The sequence below is a fragment of the Eubalaena glacialis genome, chromosome 4, assembly GCF_028564815.1.
Source record: "Eubalaena glacialis isolate mEubGla1 chromosome 4, mEubGla1.1.hap2.+ XY, whole genome shotgun sequence".
Taxonomy (NCBI): Eukaryota; Metazoa; Chordata; class Mammalia; order Artiodactyla; family Balaenidae; genus Eubalaena; species Eubalaena glacialis.
Window position 1 is genome coordinate 154,293,323 of NC_083719.1, and position 19,576 is coordinate 154,312,898.

Consider the following 19,576-nt stretch of genomic DNA (forward strand, 5'->3'; position numbering starts at 1 on the left):
ATTCTGTGTTGTGCACTACACTCTGTGCATTGCAGGCTGTTTAGCAGCATTCCTGGTCTTTACCCACTAGACGCCAGTAGCACCGTCTCTCTGAGGTGTGAAAATCAAAAATGCCTCCAGACATTGTCAAATGTCCCATGTGGTAGGAATGTGGGGGGCAAAATTGCCCTTAGCTGAGAACCACTGTGTTAAGCTGACTCTAGAGTTTCATCATAAAATACGTTAATGATAAAATATACTTGTGGTGTAGTGTTCAATGTACAAGGCTGTTGATGATTGGCCCAATTTGTGCCTTTCTCGCTCTTGTTTTGATTTTTCTTTTTCTCATTGAGGTTATGAGTATGCATAGTTCAACTAGTTCTGCAAGGTTTGTTAGACAAACAACATTCCTCTGTTCTCCTCCCCTCCCATTTTCCCTTCTCTGGGGCAAGTATTTTCAGCTCTCTTAATATTTCCTCCATATCTCTCTATATAATTGAATTGCTAACTCTGGCTTTTTCAGTTTTTGGCAGTATCCGTTAATTTATCCACTGACTGTGGAAGATAAGGACTTTATCACTACTTTCTCCCTCCATTTTCACCACTTCCATCCCCTACCCTCTCCATATATTTATGTTATAATTTTGGCTTGATAAGCATTTATTGTTTCTTTTATATGTTTACATATGCCTTGCAGAACTGGAGCTATGAACTAATCTGTTTTTCCTGGAATTAACGACTGCCTTTTTATTGGTGCTATTATATATTTGTTTAATTTTCTAAGTGTTTATCATTAATTCAATCTCCAAATCTCAATTTCACCTTTCTGACAAAATCTATGAGCATCTAACCTGCCCGTTCTGGGCTGGATGCCCTCTACCCTCATACATAGCTGTCAGCCTGGGCTAGTCCTTTGCCATTATCCAGAGAATTCCTCTCATCTGTTTCTGTATGTTATACTAGGTTAACTATTGTCCCTTCCCTCCCAAATTCATGTTTTTACTAGAACCTGAGAATGTGACATTATTTAGAAATAGGCTTATTGTAGATGTAATTAGTTAAGATGAGGTCATACTGGAGTAGGGTGGGGCCCTTAACCCAATACGACTGATGTTCTTATAAGTAGAGGAGAAGAGATACAGAGATAGACATGCACAGAGGGAAGACTATGTGATGATCAAGGAAGAGAATTGGAGTTCTGCTTCTACAAGCCAAGGAATGCCTGGGTCCACCAGCAGCTGGCAGAGGCAAGGAAGAATCTTCCTCTCGAGGTTTCAGAGGAAGCATGGCCCTGCTGACATCATGATTTTGGATTTCTAACCTCTAGGACTGTGTAAATTTCTGTTGTTTTAAACCACCCAGTTTGTGATAAGTTGCTATGGCAGCCCCAGGGAACTATTACATATGGCATGTCTTTTTCTTTTTAGCATAAGCCTTCATTTGGTAGAGTATACCTTCCAATGGCTTCCTGGGAAAAAGCAGGTGGAAGTTAAATTTTTTTTTGAGAATTTGCATGTCTGAGTTATTTTTATTCTCTTCTTCCACATGAGTGATAATTGGGTTGGATATAGAATTCTAGGTTGGAAATAATGTTCCTTTAGAATTCTGAAGTCACTGTTCCATTATTTTTTGTTTGTTTGCTTGCTCCCTGTGTGCTGTTGAGAATTCTGAATTCTTTCTAATTCCTGATCTGTTGCATAGGACCTGTTTTTTTCTACCCTTCAGAAGCTTGGCAGGATGTTTTCTTTATTTCCAGTGTTCTTGAAATTTCATAATAATGTACCTTGGTGTGAGTATATTTTTTCCATTATGCTGTAAACTTGAAGTTCCCTTTCAATCTGGAGATTCCTGTTCTTCAGATTTAGGAAATATTCTCATATTATTTTGTTGATGAACATCTGTCCTCTCAGTTTTCACTGTTCTTTCTTTGCAGTACTCTTCTTTTTGCATGCGAGACTTCTTGGACTGGTCTCTGAATTATTTTCTCTTTTCTTCCCTGTGTTCTGTCTCTTTGTCTTTCTGACTTACTTTCTGAAACTTTTCCTCAGTTTCATCGTCCATTTTTTTACAAAGTTTTTTACTGCTATTTTCACATTTTTAATTTTCAAGAAATATTTTTTGTTCTGTTAAATTTTTTTTTTTTTATAGCATTCTGTTCTTGTCTCATGCATGCAATGTCTTTTCTTATCTTGCAAATGTTATCAATGGTAGTTTTGGGAAGTTTTTTACTCCTTGCATAATTTCTGTTTCCTCTAAGTTGCTTTTATTTTGTACTCTGATTTACCTTGTGGAGGCTTTCCTCAAAAGTATCTTCATCCGTGGTTGTCAGAATAGTTGGAGCTCCTTGACCGTGAGCTTTATTGTGGCGTGCCATGCTGTGCCAGTTGATGGGGGATCCCCTGTGTCAGTATCTTCAGATAGTTCCACCTGAGCTTGTTAGACATAGCAGAGAATATTCTTCCAACCTCCTGTTTGGAGGGCAAAGGCCTGGTTGCCAGCATTCTGGAAGCTCAATAGGGGCAGGGGGAGAGGAGAGGGGCATGTCCACTGTCACTGAATCCCCCTGTTTCTATATGATTCCCTGAGTATCAGATCCCATCAACTGGGTCTGATGTCACACAGACCAGAGCCCTTATGTTTTATCCTCCCTGGAAAGCAAATGGTCAGTCTTCTGCCAGAGTCAAGGAGGGGCACGTACCCAGCAGTGTAGAGTGGTGGTGGGGGGGTCCAGGCATCTAACTGCTACTAAACGGATTTCAACCAATGTCCATTATTTTATGCTCTCCCTCCCCAAAGCTTTGCTCTGAGTTCCAGAGGTACCTGGTGCCACAGGTTCCTGAGCTTCTTTGTGCCTTCTTTTGTATAAATCCAGCTGGTTCATTTTCCTGCGGTGAGCTTGGAACTCACCTCTGTCAGGGCTACCTGACAGTCAGTGACTTCCTATCCATAAGCTTTCCATTTTCCAAAGTTTTGTGATTTTCATCTCTCTCATTTCACTTTTAGGTTTATGTTTTTAAAAACTCCAATCATGATAGTTGTAGTAAGGTTTCATGAGGGATAGCAATCAGATGCTTGTGTTCAATCCAATCTCTTTACTCAGAAGGGCCTAGTTTGCATTTCCAACCTCATCCTAGGTGTTCTTTTGGAAGGGAGCTCAGGTATGTCTCAAGTCTGTTCTGAAATGACTTCCTCAGCATTACTTGGTCCAAAGCCACACTTTGAGCCAATCATGTCCTATCCAGCAAAACCCATAAACTGTATTTATTTATACCATAGTGTCTTCCTATATAACCCAAGGAATCACGGTTCCATCAGATACTTTTGTCCAGCACTTTGCCACTCCTTTCTACCTCTCCTGCACCTGGTCCACACGTGATACTGGGAGGAAATAAAGAAAGCTGGGTTAAGGTGGAGGAGGTTGGTGATTTACTGGTTTGTGACACATGCAGTCAGAAGTCCACTTGGGGACTTGTTTATTTAGGGTGGTCAGGGAAACCCACTTTGATGAGGTGGTGTGTGAGCAGAGACCACAGGAAGTAAAGGAATAAGACATGCAGTTATGGGTGGGGGCGGGAGGGAGTATTTTGCAGTGGGAGAGACGGGGCCAAAAGCTCTAGGAGGGAAAGCAGGAGACCAATGAGGCTGGAGAGGAAGAGGGAGAGGAAGCATGGTGGAGGACAAGCTCCGTGGACCCATGATTAGATGCTGACATTTTCTCTGGGTGAGACGGGAGCCTTGAGGAGAGTTACACGATGCATCCTGAGTTGCTATGGCTACAGCAGGAAAAGAGAGTCATGGGCAAGAGCAGAAACAAAAAGCCCGGCGAGGAGGCTGCTGGAGGCACCCAGGGGAGAGATGGTGCTGGCCTGGACCAGGTAGCAGTGGAGGTGGTGAGCTATGGAGCGATTCTGGGTCTATTCTAAAGGTAAAGCTAAAAGGATTTGCAGGTGCGTTAGATGTGAGCTGTGCAGAAAGAAAAGAGTCCAATTTTTTTTTTTTCCAGCTCCTAGATAGACAAAATTGCCGGATGTTGGAGGGGAAAAGAGTGGGAGAAGGACAAGTTTGGGGGGTAGATCAGGAGTTCAGCTTTGGCTCTGCCAATTTGAGTTTCCTGTTAGATGTCGAGGTGGAGATGGCGAGCGGGCAGTTGACTAGAGGTGAGAAAGCAGACCAAAACACCCAGTGTTTATGGAGCTCTTCCAATGTGCCGAACACTGTCTGTGTGCTTACGCGTATCTAGTCATCCCATCTCCATGGCGCCCTGATAAAGGATTATTCTTCCTCCGCATGGACGGGAAAACAAAGGTACAGAAAGGCAAAGTACCTTACCCATGACCATACCGTGAATAAGCATTGGAACTGAGTTCACACCTGAGCCTTCTGGCCCCAGAGCCTGCCCTTCCACCCACTGTTCTCTCTTTGGGGTTTGGTGTGGGTGGCAGGAAACTGATTGGGGCCTGTGTGGAACAGAGAAGTGTGAAGCTCTCGGGCTGAAGGCAAAGCAGGCAGCAGATTTGTGGCTGTTGTCGAAATGAGGCCTGTGGGGCCAGTCAGATCTGGGTTTGAATCTCTGTCACTTAACTAACCTTGAGGAACTTATTTTCCCCCTCTCAGCCTCAGTCCTCTCTTCTGTAAAGTGGGGATAATAGTGAGACCTACTTCATAGGGTCATTGTGAGGATGAAATGAAGCAATGCATGTATGGTGCTCAATAAATGTCATTAGTTATCAACATTACTGTTATTAAATGGCAAAGGTTGCAGTGTCTCCTGACCAGACTCACATCCCACCCTCAATCCTCCATAAGGTGTTGTGTTGGAAGGGAGGGAGGATTGGTGGAAGGGAGCTTGAGAATCTAGTATAAAACAGTAGACCTTATAGAATCTTTGGGAACAGGCTCTGTCTCTTTCAGAAGTCAGGTGTGGTTCAGGGCATTACCCAAAACCCATGATGTTACTGAGACTTTGTGGTCAATAAAACCACCTACAATTCTTCTGGCCCAGTGGTCTCTTTCTTTATTTCCATTATTCCAGGATCTCAGAGATTAGGACTATGGGAGGGAAGGGTCCATCCAGGTTGGAGATCAGACTCATAAGGAAGCTTCCTGCTTCCCGAGGCTACCTTGGAGTCCCACTTGGAGGATGCTGGGATGCAGCTTGAATTGGCCCATCTCACCACACAACATGGCAACAGCCCTGGAAGGTTTCCTGAGATGAGGCCATCTCTGACATACAGGAATGAAGAGTCACCTTTAATTCTTGGTCCAGAAGGATCCCAAATGAATTTAGAACAACTAAATACTCTCAGTCAGTTCAGAAGGACACTTTAAAAAGCAACCAATAATTACAGTTTGGGAGCCATGAAGTAGCCCGAAGAGACCACGGCCTGTCCAGAAGAGACCAAAGAAAGAATTCTGTTTACCCACTTTTCATTTATGCTCCACCCACTTCCAAAAAGAATCTGGGGTGGCTGACTAGATAAAGCAAACAAGAATCCGAGCTCTAAGACTTTGCCCACTGCTAAAACTCCTGAGATGGATCCACTAAAGTGGGTTAGTTTTCCAAGTGGAAAAAGAAACAGATCATGGAACCAAATAAATCACATGGACGAACCAGCTACTTATATGCATAATATACGTTGAAAAGAGAAACTATTCCAAATGCTTCTTTTTTTTAGCATCATCAGGGAATGGAATTTCTTTTTTTAATAAATTTATTTTATTTATTTATTTATTTTTGGCTGCATTGGGTCTTCGTTGCTGCTCGCGGGCTTTCTCTAGTTGCGGTGAGCGGGGGCTACTCTTCGTGGTGGTGCGCGGGCTTCTCATCGCGGTGGCTCCTCTTGTTGCGGAGCACGGGCTCTAGGTGCCCAGGCTTCAGTAGTTGTGGCACCCGGGCTTCAGTAGTTGTGGCTCGCGGGCTCTAGAGTGCAGGCTCAGTAGCTGTGGCGCATGGGCTAAGTTGCTCCGCGGCATGTGGGGTCTTCCCGGACCAGGGCTCAAACCTGTGTCTCCTGTATTGGCAGGTGGATTCTTAACCACTGCATCACCAGGGAAGCCCAGGGAATGGAATTTTTAAAGCACATGTTGCCATATTTAAATTACTGATTCTTCTCTGTTCTAGGCACTGAAATTCTATCGTTAGAATTCTTTTTTTTCTTTCCCTAATCCCTATTTTATTTAATTAATTAATTAATTTTTATTTTTGTTTTTTTTGGCCTTGCCTCATGGCTTGTGGGATCTTAGTTCCCCGCCCAGGGATTGAACCTGGGCCCTCAGTAGTGAGAGCACGGAGTCCTAACCTCTGGACCACCAGGGAGTTCCCTACTGTTAGAATTCTTAATGCAAGTGTTCCAGGGAAGTGACAAGCATAAATGTATCAATTTATCAGGTGGTTCCCATTGTGACTGTTGGTCTATGAGTGGATGCTAATTTGGCACTGAAGATTTGAGGGTCTAGACTCTCGGTACTGCTGGGGGGAAGACAGCATGGGCTGGGATGGGGCATAGGTAGAGGTGGGCTGACTGCATGGGGCGGGTCTGGTGCTGAGAGTGGAGAGCATGGTGAAAAGAGAAGGTGGGCAAATGTGTGAGAGCACGAAACTGACATTTGTTGAGCATCTATTTTATGTTTAGGCCTTTAAATGTTATCTTTACAACAAGGCTGTGAGATCAGTATTATTATCCGTAATTTTATTAAGGTGGAAACTGAAGCTCAGAGAGGCACAGGGATGGGTCTAAGTCACACAGCTACAAAGGAAGTGAGTCCTGGCTTGTTCACAATGTGATCCAGCACCAACCGATCCAAAACTGTGGAAAGTGTTGACTCCTTAGCTCCTAGAATTTAGACCTGGGGACATTTTAGGAATTCTCCTGTTCATCTTCTTCCTTTGATGGGGAGGGAAGCAAAAGCCCAGAGACCCAAGGCATCTTGACTGCTGGGTGATAGCAGAGACTTACCCTGAAACTCAGCTCTAAAGCCCAGGGTCCTGCTGTTTGCTAACGACCACACACTTCAGCTGCCTGGACGGCTGCCATGACACAGCCTTACATGACAGAGCTCCCGAAAATTCTCTAAGCCCATGGACCATTTTCAAAAATGGAAAATTTCAGCAGCCCCACTTGCTGGGAAGTGGAGTCTATTTTGCACTGGAAGCCACTTTATTTACCATACCTGACCTTGGTCTGCATCAGAGAACATTCTTAAGGATCTAGAGACATGCAGGTCAAATCCTGTTACAACCAGTACTTGGGGCGGTGGGGAGGAGGGGGGGAAATAGTTGTGTTTCCTCGTGTCAAGTATTTGCAGGCATAAGTGGCCTGGGGCTTGGAAGTATTTTTGACATAGTGTGCTTTTTGTTGCTTATGGGATTTTATTTTATTTTTTAGGTAAATATCAGCATGAATTCCAGTGCAAACACAGGCTTCTCTATATCATTCACAGGTAAATTAAAATTAACATCACTTCCACTAGTGTCCTGTTGACAAACCCTGGCAAATTTAGGCAATTGGGATATTAGAAATTAAGTTGTTTACTTTTTTTTTTTTTAATTTTTTTGGCCACTCCCTGCGGCATGCAGGATCTCAGTTCCCTTGACCAGGGATCAAACCTGCACCCCCTGCAGTGGAAGCACCGATTCTTAACCACTGGACTGCCAGGCAAGTCCCAGAAATCAAGTTGTTTAAAACCCACTATGACATATATGAAAAGGTTGAATATATTAAACCAAAGGCATGTGCCCAGTTCTTATGGCGGGGAGGAAGGTGGAGAAAGCAACAATACATATAGGTGTTCAGAACTATAGAGCCAGTGAGCACATAATAGTAGGCAAGAGCTGCCATTTTTTGAGTATCTTTTCCCTGTGCTGGGCACTGTTTTCCCTATTATTCAACAGGAACTAGTCAGACTGCCTGGGTTCAACTCTCATCTTTGCCATTTACCAACTGTGTGACCTAGGGCAGTTTACTTACCCTCTCTGTCCCTCCACTTTCCTCATTTGTAAAATGGGGACAGGATTGGTCCCTATCCAAATAGCAGGGTTGTGAGGTGAAAGGAGATTATCCTGCTAAGGCATTTACCACAGGAGTTGGGCTGGAATAAACACTCAGTACATGTTAGCAGCTATTACCTTTTGACTATCACAGATATGCCAAGTAAGTTTTCTTTTCTTCATTTTGTGAATGTATGCTGTGGGCTCATAGAGGGCTAACACACTGCCCAGAGCCATAATGAGTGTCTGGGGCAGGACTGGGGCTTGAAATCAGACCTTTTTACCTGTGACACTAAACCCAGTGAAGAACCAGAATGCACCTCTGCGTGGTTTCAGGCAGGTAGATGGTGGCGGGAGGTGAGGTGGCTTTGAGTAGAAAGGCCATGCACACTTTGTTTCTCCTGGGGTTGGTATGGGTCCTTCTATTTCACAAATGTCACGAGAGGAAGCACATTATTGTTACCATAAAATTGGTTGGCTTAAGAGGAATTCCATTTTAGGAAAAAAAAAAACACCTTACTGTTCTTATTTGATTTGAAATGTGAGGTCCCCTGGGCAGAGCCAATCATACTGGTCCTCTCTCTATCAGACACAATGGCTCCTTCTTACAGAAAATGCTTCGTAAAATCCCCTTTGCCATCCTGAAATGAAATGTATCTACACACGTAATTCCCCCTCCCAAATTAATTTAATGCCCTAGTTGTAATAGAAAAAAGAAATACAAATAAAGTGATTTATGATAAAATCATATGTGCACCAATATCTAGACACCTGGGCATGACCAGACCAGGGGATATAGTTTAAGTGATCAGATATGTGCTCTGAGCTATAATGACTATGTTTGGATTGAAGAGAAGTAAGACCATTATCGACTGAAGATTGTCGAAAGTTCCTTTATAGTAAATAGTTTGAAAAGGAGTCAACTAAGTATGTGTGCCTATTTCAAACATAGAATCATCTAGAAATGTAGACGGATAGAGGTGGGTTATATGGGTAACTCACGTAACTCAAGCAACTTCCCTGTCAGTGGCGTATTTTTTCTGAAATGGCGATTCAAATCTTGGTAAAGTTCCAAATAAAACAAAATATAATCGTCTCTAAATTTACACAGGAGTTACATTCTGGGAAACTCAGTGTATATTAAACTGTACAAAAAAATGCTTTGTGTTTATGTGTAAAGCTGAGCTAGGCTCTAGGTCAGATCCTTATAAACAGGTTTTTCACCTTCATGGATGTCTGATGGATCATTCAAAATTGTGTGGGATTATAAATCAGAATGTGAAAGGTGAAACTATGAAAATTCTAGAAGGAAACAAAGAGGTAGGAAATGATGACTTAGCACAAAAAATTATTAACCTCAAAGGAAAAGTTAATGAATTTTACTCTCTAAAGATTCTGTTTTATCAGATGACACTTTTAGGAGAGTGAAAAGACAAGTCACAGAATGAGTGAGGATATCTGTAATCCATATATTCACTGAAGAAGTCATACCTGGAATACAAAAGAGCTACAAATCAATAAGAGAAAAGACAAACAACTCAACAGTAAACTGGGCAGAAGACTTGAGCAGACACTTCACAGTAGAGAATATCCAGATGGCCAACAACCACAGTGTGATTCCACAGGACACCCTCCAGAATGGCTAACATGAAACAGACAGTACTAAGTGTTGACAAGGAAGCAGGGCAACAGGAACGCTTCTACTGGGCAGGTGGGAATGTCAACTGCTACAATAACTTTGGAAAACTCTTTGGCAGTAGCTACTAAGGCTGCGTATATGTCTGTCCTGTGATCCAGGTATTCACTTCTTGGTGTCTGCCTAGGAGAAATGTGTACATCTATCAGTCAAGAAGTGTGTGAGGGAATGTTCGAGGCAGTGCTACTCCTAATGGCTCCAAACTGAAAACAACCCACGTGCCCATCAAGAACTACAAGCAGCAACATGGAGAAATCTCAAACATGATAGTGAGTGGAAGAAGCCAGACATGTCATGAAGTCATTTCTAGGAGGTCTAAAAAAAAAAGGAATTCCTTAGAAGTTGTTAGGAGTCAGGGTGGTGCTTATCCCTGGTAGATGGTCATGGCTGCAAGGGGATCCAAAGGGATTTGGGGATGCTGATACTCTTCTGGTTTTGGTCTGGGAGCTGGTTACATGGATATGTTCACTTTGTGAAAATGTATTGTGTGTACACTTAAGATATATGTATGCTTCTCTATTCATGCCATAGTTCAATAAGTTTACAGTGAATATTGAAAAAAAATGTCAACCCTTATCCACTGATATCACTGGCTCCCCGCCAATCATTGGGACAGCTGAAGATGCCATACTCATTTCCAAAACGGCCCCAAAGATCCCCCCGTGAGAACCACTGGCCCAAACAAAAGGGGTTAAGACAAAGGAATGGAGACATTCTCTACACAGGAAAGTAACAGGAATTGAGGGGTATATTGGTTCACAACCAGGAGCAAATGGGAGGAAGAGTCTATGAAGGGAGCAGAGAAGCAAGGAGGGGAATTGGAGCTTGGAAGGGGTTGCTCTAAAGCCACCTGGGATGCAGCCCCATGTGTTGGGCTGTGAGCTCAGGTGCAGCAGGGACACCAGCTGGTGGCGCTGTGTTGGCCCACACTCCATGCCCACGTGGTGTGAGTGCTGACAGCCAGGTGCTGGGGTGGGGGGTGGGGGGCAGGTGGTCCGCGAGGCCAGTAGGCTGAATGGAGGACAAGGTGAGAGGTTGGGGTTTGCATCCAGTGAGCGTCCAGGGGGGACCAAGTCAGTGAGAGGGAGATGGTCAGTGCTCCCTGGGGTGTTTCTGAGCCCAAAGAACAAGCTGCGAGATCACTGGTCACAGGTGGAGGCATCAGAGTCAGCAGGGCACCAGCAACCAGGTGGGAAGGGTCATGGCTCTGGATGCCAGCAGGTCCCAGCCAGCACCCAGGCCAGGGTCCCTTCCTTCCCACTCCGGGGTGGTGTGTGGCCCCTTCCCCATTCCTGGATGCAGAGGCGTCTTGTGGGTGTCACCCATCAGAACACACACGAGGCAGCTGAGTTAGAGCAAAGCCTCAGACCCTCGCCACCCCAGGTGTTAACCTTTCAAGTTGCTGGATTATGTGAGTCTGAGAGTTATAGGGAGCAACTGGGGACAGAGTAGGGGTACACTAGTGGGGCTTGAAGCAGTAGCTGTTTACAACCTGCGTGGTAGTGTTTATAATTTATCAGCCAGTACAAGTGTGTCTTTATATACTGGCCGAAGGTCAGCCCAGCCTGACCACTCTATCCAGATGAGGATCAGGGGGAGGTCATCTGAAAGACATTTTTATCCAAGAGGCACCCAGGCAGCACACACTTCTCTCTCATAAACAATTGTACAAACCACCTGAGAAACAGAACATCCTGGCCCACAAAGTGGGTTAAAGCAGTTCACTGGGTGTCGATTCTACATGGAGAGGGAGGGGAAGAGGTATCTCCGCTTGGCAGTCAGCCCAGGGAGAGACGGTCTAATGGGTAAGGTTAAGTTCATAGCAGCTGCTATGAAAGCACCGTGCCTAGGACAGCAGTAGTTTATACACAATAATGTTGATTTTTCTCTCATTTCAAGCAGTTCTACAAGTAGTTAGTCCAGGGCTGGTGTGGTATTTCCATGGTCAAAAGGGTGCCAGGTTCCTTCACTATTTCTGCTTCCCCATCCTTAGCCTTTGCTTTCATCCTCTAGTTTGCCTCATGGACCAAAGAGGCTGTTGCGTTTCCAGCTACCTATTATGGATTCCAGAAAGAAGGATGGAGGGGAGGGGAAAGGGATACTCCATCTAGCTGGCTTCCTTCTAAGGAGCATCCTTGACGTTGCCTAGTGTGGACTTAGAGTGATTTCCAGGGTATCACAGGGAAAGTGAGAGAAGCAAGTCCTCAAGAAAACAGAGAATTGGAGAAGCCTTCCAGGCAGTCAGATCTGGAGCAGGCATTTTGCAGAGCATATTGGGGGAAAATGCCTTTTTAGAAATCAGTAGTTGAGTACTCTGTTATTTATGAACATTGGGAGATGCAATTAGCAACAAGAGCTCTGGGCCCACAAAGCAACCTGGGAGAAGGCAGAGGGCAGAGGGCAGAAGGTTAGGTTCAGTTGAGTCTAGATGCTGGAAGAAAAAGAGGATCCAGCCAGATCAGAACAGAGAGTGGTCTCCGATATACCTGTCCAGTGGGCTTCCTGCTCCTTGGTGATGAGGGCCTGGTATTGCCATTTCACCACCATGTGACACATGCATCTGTATCCAACCCATCCCACATAGGTAACCAGCTTCCTGGAGTCCTTCCTGAGTCCTTCCTTTCTCAAGACACCCGGGACTCTCAGACTCAGGGTAGTAACCTTATCACAAAATTAAATCTCTAAGTTTAACCGATGCAAAAACACGTTCGTTCAGTGGTGGGGATGCGAAGCTGAGACACTCTGGAGCCTTGGAGAAGTCCGTCATCTGGCTTCTTCTGATGGCTGAACACGGGGACAACCTTCCCATCCCAATGCCACAGGCACTTGAGTTGGAATCCAGCCCCACTACCGGGCAAGTGCAGGACATTCTGCACTTCGTAGTGGACAGCCTCTAACCCCTCCATTGCCCCCACCTCAGGCCCACAAGTTCATCATTTCAAATCAGATCTTTTGAGCATATACTGAAAATGCCAGTGGTGTTCTAGGTGCTGGTGGTCAGGTCTGTCCCTGGAAGTGCAAGGCCCAGACAGGAGTACCGGGAGGACCCCATATCTTATGCTCAACAGTTAAGAGTTCTAATCAAGCTAACAAGCCATGAAGTACAGTATGCTCTAAAAGTTTCTCTTGACAAATGTACCTTCCTAACTGTCTTCCCCCGGGGGTGAGGCAATAGGGCCTGGTGGGGACTGTGGTGAGCTGGAGTGTATGCCCAGTCCCAAGAAGGTAACTGCCCCATAGCTCCAGAGAGGTTTCCCATGTGAGGATATGGGCCCTTCACCTCATTTTATAAGCAAAGACAGAAATCTGGATTTTATGTGAAATATCCCAACTTAAAAATTTTAAAATAGTGACCCCCCCCCCCCCCATTCAGTTTATCAGACACCAGGAAGCTGGACAGAGGACATCTGGGGGCCAAATCTGGCCGACGGGCTGCTCTGTTGCCACTTCTGTGTCGCCTACCTCTGTGTATTTCTCAACATCCTGGAGTAGGTGGTCTGCGTTGGTTGATTTAATTGTATTTCCCCCGATCCAGTCTCCAGAATTATTAAATTTTATGCATTTTCAATGTCACCCTTGAGCCGACAGCCAACTATGCAGGAAAAAAAAAAGGGAGCAGGGAATTGAGTAGGATTCCAGAGACCCCAGACCCTTTGCCCGGGGGTTCGCAGGTTCGCTTCAGCCTACAGCGGGCTGCGGTCCTGCGCTTCAGCGCGTGCATCTCAGGCTCTGCGGAGCCGCGTTGCCGACAAGGAGGAGTTGCGGGCGCCCTCTAGTGGACAGAGGGAGGCACTGCCGAAAGCCGGCGGGCTGGCTGGGGGCGATGGAGAGCTCCCTCGGGCGGGGGTCGAGGTGGGGAAGCCAGAAAACGACCTGGCCCGGGGCCCCAGGGGTCGAAATGACCTGACCTGGCACCAGGGACACACAAAAACAGGCGGCTGTCTGCAATTCAAGAACTCGAAATACTAACAATATCAATAATAACAGTAACAATAATAATGAATAGAATGACAAAGAAATATAATAATTAATATTTAACAGCTTATGATTTACAGTTCACAAGAGGTTTTTATTTACTGTGCCTATTTCACAGCTAAAAACACTTCACAGTTTAGTAGTAACATCAATGTTTTCTCATTGAACAAGATTCAAACAATATGGAAGAACATACTACAAACGTTTTTAGGGGCTTTTAGATAATTTTTATTTTGAAATCATTCCAAACTTACTGAAAAGTTGCGGGAATAGTGCAGAAATTCTACACACCTTTTATCCTATTCATCAATTGTTAATATTTTGCCACATTGGCTTTATCATTCACTCTCTTTCTAAATATATATTATTTTATAAATCTGAGCCATTTGAGAGTGAGTTGCAGACATGATGATCCTTCACCCTTAAATAGTTCATGGGTGTTTCCTAAGAACAGGGTCATTCTCTCCCCTGACCCAGTCCAGTTATCAGAATCAGGAACATTAATATGGATGCAATACTATTATGTCATCACAGACCTTATTCAAATTTCACCAATTGTTGCAATAATGCCCTTGCTAGCATTTCTGTTGTTGTTGATCCCTGTTACAAAATAGGAGAGTTCAAAGGTTTTTCCTCACCCTCTCCTCTCCCTTGCCCAGAGGTGCCTCTCCCAACCATGGGGGGTGTTCTCCTATGAAATCCTGTTTTCCACTTCTCAATATGCCTTGAGAATTCTTGTTCAATCTCTTCCCCAGCCGTCCAAGGGCGGACTTTCCCGTCCCATTGGACACCAAAGGAAACAGAGTCTCATCTCGATAAGGAGTGTGCCTGTGGTGACAAAGCTGGGACTCCAGTCCTGTCCTGAGACCTCAGGTCCCCAGACTTGCTAAGAAGGCAGGCGAAGATGATTGTCCTCAAGGGTGATTACAGTGCCATCGGCGAAGCCCCTTCCCTAGTCCGTCTTGTGCTGGGTCCTTTACACTCAAATCGTGCCCTTATAACCCTTCTCGGCTCCCATCTCTGTGGGCCCATTGGCAGTGTTTGGAACAGCCCATGGTGCCCCCTCCTTTACACATCTTCATCTGGCTTTTCAGACACGTCTCTCTTCTGGTCTCCCTCCACTGCACTGTTCTGGATTCTCCTCACAGCCTCGCCTCTCAGCGCTGGAGCCTGGGGCTTAGTCCTGGACCCCTTCTTCTCTGTCCCCATTCTCCCTGCACAGGTGAGCTCATAACCTCCTCACTATAAGATGCACCTAAATGCTGGTCATTCCCAAATTTGTCCAGCCAGCCGGGAGTCTCCCGTGAACTCTGGGCTCATACATCCAACTGTTTATTTGACGTCTCCCCTTAGATTTCCAATAGGTACCTCGTGCTTCATAAGCCCAAATGGAACTCCTAGTTTCCCAGTCCCAGGCTGGTCCCATTCATCCCCAGCTCAGGAGGCAACTAACTACTCCTTCCTTCTAGTTGCTCAGGTTAAAACCTGGAGCTGCCTGTAATGCCTCTCTCCTCTCTCACACTCCACATACGATCCAAAAGAAAATCTGATCAGTTCTTCTTTCAAAATACATCCTAAATCCAACCCCTTCTCACATCTCCATGGCTGTCCCCCAGGCCTCCCACCTGGGTGATCACAGAAATCTCACTAGTCTCTCTACTTCTTCTCCACCTCCCTTAGAGTCTGTTTTCTACACAGTAGACAGAATAATGTTTATAAAACATAAATCAGATCATGTCACATCACTGTTCTAAAGTCCCGAGTGGTTTCCCATATCAGAGTAAACGCCTCCTCTACTCTCTGATCTCTCCCCCTCCTTTCTTGTCCTGGCTGTCTTCCAGCCACACTGGCTTCTTTGCTGTTGCCTAAACACACCAGCAGGCTCCTACCTCAGGGCTTTGCACAGGTCTCCTCTGCTGGGAATGTTCCTTCCCCAGTGATTCCCATTGCTCAACCTCTTCCTGCATGACTTGGTTAACTGTCACCATTCAGTGAAGCTTCCCCAATCATTCATTCATTCAATTCATTCATTCATTTCTTCAACTAATATTTGTTGAGGGCCCACTATGTGACAGCACTGTTCTAGGTATGGGAGAAACATCTTTGAACAAAACAGACCAATGTTCCTACCCGCATGGAGAAAGACTATAAACAGTAAGATAATAAAGTCAATATTAGAGGATAACTGCTATTTTTTAAAAGGGGGAAAAATGAGCAGGCCAAGGAGATTGGGTATGCCAGAGAGGTTGCAATTTTAAATTGGATAATCAAAATAGGGCAGTTCAGAAAATGCCATTTGAACAAAGTTTTGGAAAGGTGAGAGCTTCAGTCATGAGGGCCTCTGGGGGAAGAGCATGATAGGCAGAGGGAACAGCCAATGCAAGGGCCCTGAGGCAGGGAGCATTCTTGCAGGTTCAAAGAACAGCAAGAAGTCCAGTATGGCTGGAGTGGATAAGCAAGGAGAAGATGTGGGAGAGGAGAGGGCAGAGGATTGATGAGGTTTGAGGGGCAGAGGATGAGGGTGTCCACGCCTATATTCTGAGGAAAGCAGTGGCCACTAGAGGGGCTGCCATAGTAAACACCCTCCTTCCCCCCAGTGTCCACATACCCTGCCCTGCTCTGCTTCCTCACTCAGCAAATGTATGTGCCATTTCTAGGTTTGGGGGACCCAAGAGGAAGTTGCTGTTGGCTGCCCTCAGAAACTCCCCAGGCTAGTGGGAGGGATGGTGGTAGAGGGGTGATGACAGTACAGGGAGTTACGTGGAGAGCTTTGTGGAGCGACGTGGGTGTGATGGGGTCCAGGCCACCTGGTCCTCCAGTGGCCTATGGTTGTGGTGGCCTCACCAGAGGTTCTCAGCAGGTAGCCCAGCAGGCTGCAAGCCCACACCTGGTGACAGTGTTGACCGGGCTCAGTGGACCTGAGTGCAATGGCAGAAGTAGGGCTTTGTTGCCAGGAGAGCGGGGATAGGAGAGGTTCGGAGAAGGAGGATGGAGAGGACCCAAATCACCCCTGTGATTTTAACCCAAATCCTGGGAATTCCCTGGTGGTCCAGTGGTTAGGACTCGGCGCTTTCAATGCCAAAGGTCCGGTTCAATCCCTGGTCAGAGAACTAAGATCCCGCAAGCCCTGCGGTGTGACCAAAAACAAACAAACAAACACAAATCGCTTGCAGCAGCCATGGCCTCCGGCCCCAGGTCCCTTGGTACTGGGGACAGAGGACAGAGCTGAGTGCACAGAGGAGACTGCACACTCCCCATCCCAGCGCAGCTGAGCTGCCCTCTCCTAGGAGTCCCCAGATCTCAGTGGGGAGCGGGGGACAGAAAGGGGTGTCGTGCTCATCTTCTGGGTCCTCCGCTCCTGTCCCCTGCTTTATGGGACACTATTCCCAGATTTTACTCTCCCTGGATCCCAAGAATTCAGGCTATGAAACGCTGCCCTCTGAGGAGTTGGGTCACTGGAGGACCCGGGTCTCAGCCCTGATTTGGTCCCATCAGAGCTGTCGAAGGAAGTTGACGGCTGGTGTCCTGGGAGCCAGCATTGATGTCCAAGTGGTCACGGGGAGGAGTTTCTAGGATTCCTGAAGACTGTAAGTGAGCATCCCTGCTTCGGAGCGTTTCAGTCCATAAGTGACATAGCCGGGTGCACAGTTCTTCCTTCAAGTTTTCATTCCCGCCACACCACGTGCCGCCCCTCAGCGGGTGCTGGGGACACAGGAGTGACAGTGTACAGGCCGAGCATGGGGTCCGCTGGAGAAGACGGGCAGGTCAGCTGCAGGTCCCCTGCAGCGTGAGAAGTGCCACCAGTCAGCAGTGGGTGGCAGTGGGGCTCAGATGGGGCCAGCAGTCCAGCCTGGGGTCCTGGAAGCCCTCTGATTAGTTTCCTGTGGCTAACACAAATGACCACAAACTCAATGGCTTCAAGCAACATAAATTTCTTCCCTTCCAGTTCTGGAGGCCAGAAGTCCCAAATCAGTGTCACTGGCTAAAGCCAAGGTTCCTTGTGGAACCACTGAGGGGAGAATCTGTTCCCTTCTTCCTTCTATTTCCAGAGCCCGAGCCTGTTCCTTGGCTCAGAGACCCTGACCCCGTCTTCAGAGCACACCAGCCCAGTCTCTGCTTCTGTCATCAATGGCCTTGTCCCCTGTCGTCAGATGCCCCTCTGCCTCCCTCTTTAAGGACGCTGATGATGACATTTAGGGCCCCCCTGGCTAATGCATGATCATCTCCTTGTCTCAGGATCAGTAAATTAATAGCATCTGCAGAGTCTTTGCCATACAAGGTGACACACCCGAGTTCTGGGGATGAGGCCCTGGACCCCTGGGGGAAACCCCACAGCTTCCTGGAGCACATGACTGTGGGAGGGGGGGTGGCAAGAGGAGTGCGGCTGCTCCGGAGTGGGCGGGGCTAAGGAATAGGGGGCGGGGCAGACCCGGGACTGGAGCCGCAGTGATGTGCTTCCCCCCTCTTTGGGAGGCTGTGACCACCCCAAGGAGGCGGGCAGGGAGGGGTGATCAGAACCCAGAGACGGCGGCGGCATGGAGAAGGCCACGGGAAAGGGATGCAGCTGACCATGGTGACCAGGCAGGGAAGGATTCAGGGCTACAAATGCCCCGAACCCACTCTCCTCTCTCCCTCCCATGCCTGCTGCCGCCCCCTGGACAGGGCAGCCTCGTGGCAGATCAGGGAGGAGAAGGACTGGAGGGGGGGGGGAGGGGGGGAGCTATCACTTGGGCAGTGGCACAGTCAGGTCATTTTCGAGAAAGTTCATTCTGGCCACACAGGAGAGGATGGATCCGAGTGGGAGAGAGGGAGGAGGCGGGAGGCCAGATCACTCTAAATGGCCCCAAAATCACTTTTTAAATCTGAATGACCCTACTTAGAGGCCTATTTACCCTACAGAGTGTCTGGGTTAGTTTTGGGATCAGCCGTGCCTGATAGGGTAAAAGGCATGCCATGCAGCCGTCACACCGCACACTAAATGCCTCCCTTTCAAAGATGCCGGGCCAACAGGGAGGTCTCAGGCAGGCTTGGCTGCAAACCGCAGAAACCACCTGCAGTGAGTTTAAGCTGAAACGGAATTTATTACAGGATGCTGGGGGCTCCCAGCATGTCCTGAGCAGCCCGAGAACCAGGCTGGAGGCTCTGCCCTTGGGAACACGGCCCAAACGTGCCACTGCAGGGCAGCTCCAGGGAGCAGTACTGTGGCCAGCACCTAGCAGAGCCACTGCACCAAAGGACCCGGATGTAACCGTGGCCCTTCTGCCCCTGGGCCCTGCCGCCTCCCCACCATCCGTGCGAACCTGCTTCATCTTAGAGCCTCTGACTCTGAATCTGAGTCCACCGCTGGACCGGAGAGCCTGCTCCTGTGCCTGCACCCTAGTTTCTGGGAAAACAGAGTTTCTGGCTTCTCTGGGGAGTCAGGGACCCAGGAGGAGAGAATTCTTCAAAGGTTTGAAGGGTGTTCAAAATGCCAGACAAGCAGAAGGACAAATACGCATTACAAGTAAATAAGGGAAAATGATTTTCAAGTTCAGGCCATCATGTACCCCATCATCAGAAAGGAGAGACAGCCTGTGTGCTAGTCGCTTCTGTCATTAGGGAGAATAATATGGGAGGGGCTTCCTCTTTGAGAATCCTACCCAGGGGCCTCCCCCGGCAGGGCACAAGCACCCCAAGGCACACCCCAGCTCTGGGTCATGTGGCTTTGTCACCATGTGTAAAGTCCCCTGGGCAGGGTGGAGGGCTGAGTCAGTGCTTCCCTGGGGTACCCTTCATTCCCCCCACTTCCTCAGAAGCATATTGATGACCTAATCTATTCTAGACTCCGGGGGGGCCATGAACACAATCTTGTCTCACTCCCAAGCTCTCTGAGACTCACTCTGGGAATCAGCAAGAATCATAACCCTCTCTCTTCCCAATCCATCGACTCTACGGAGACC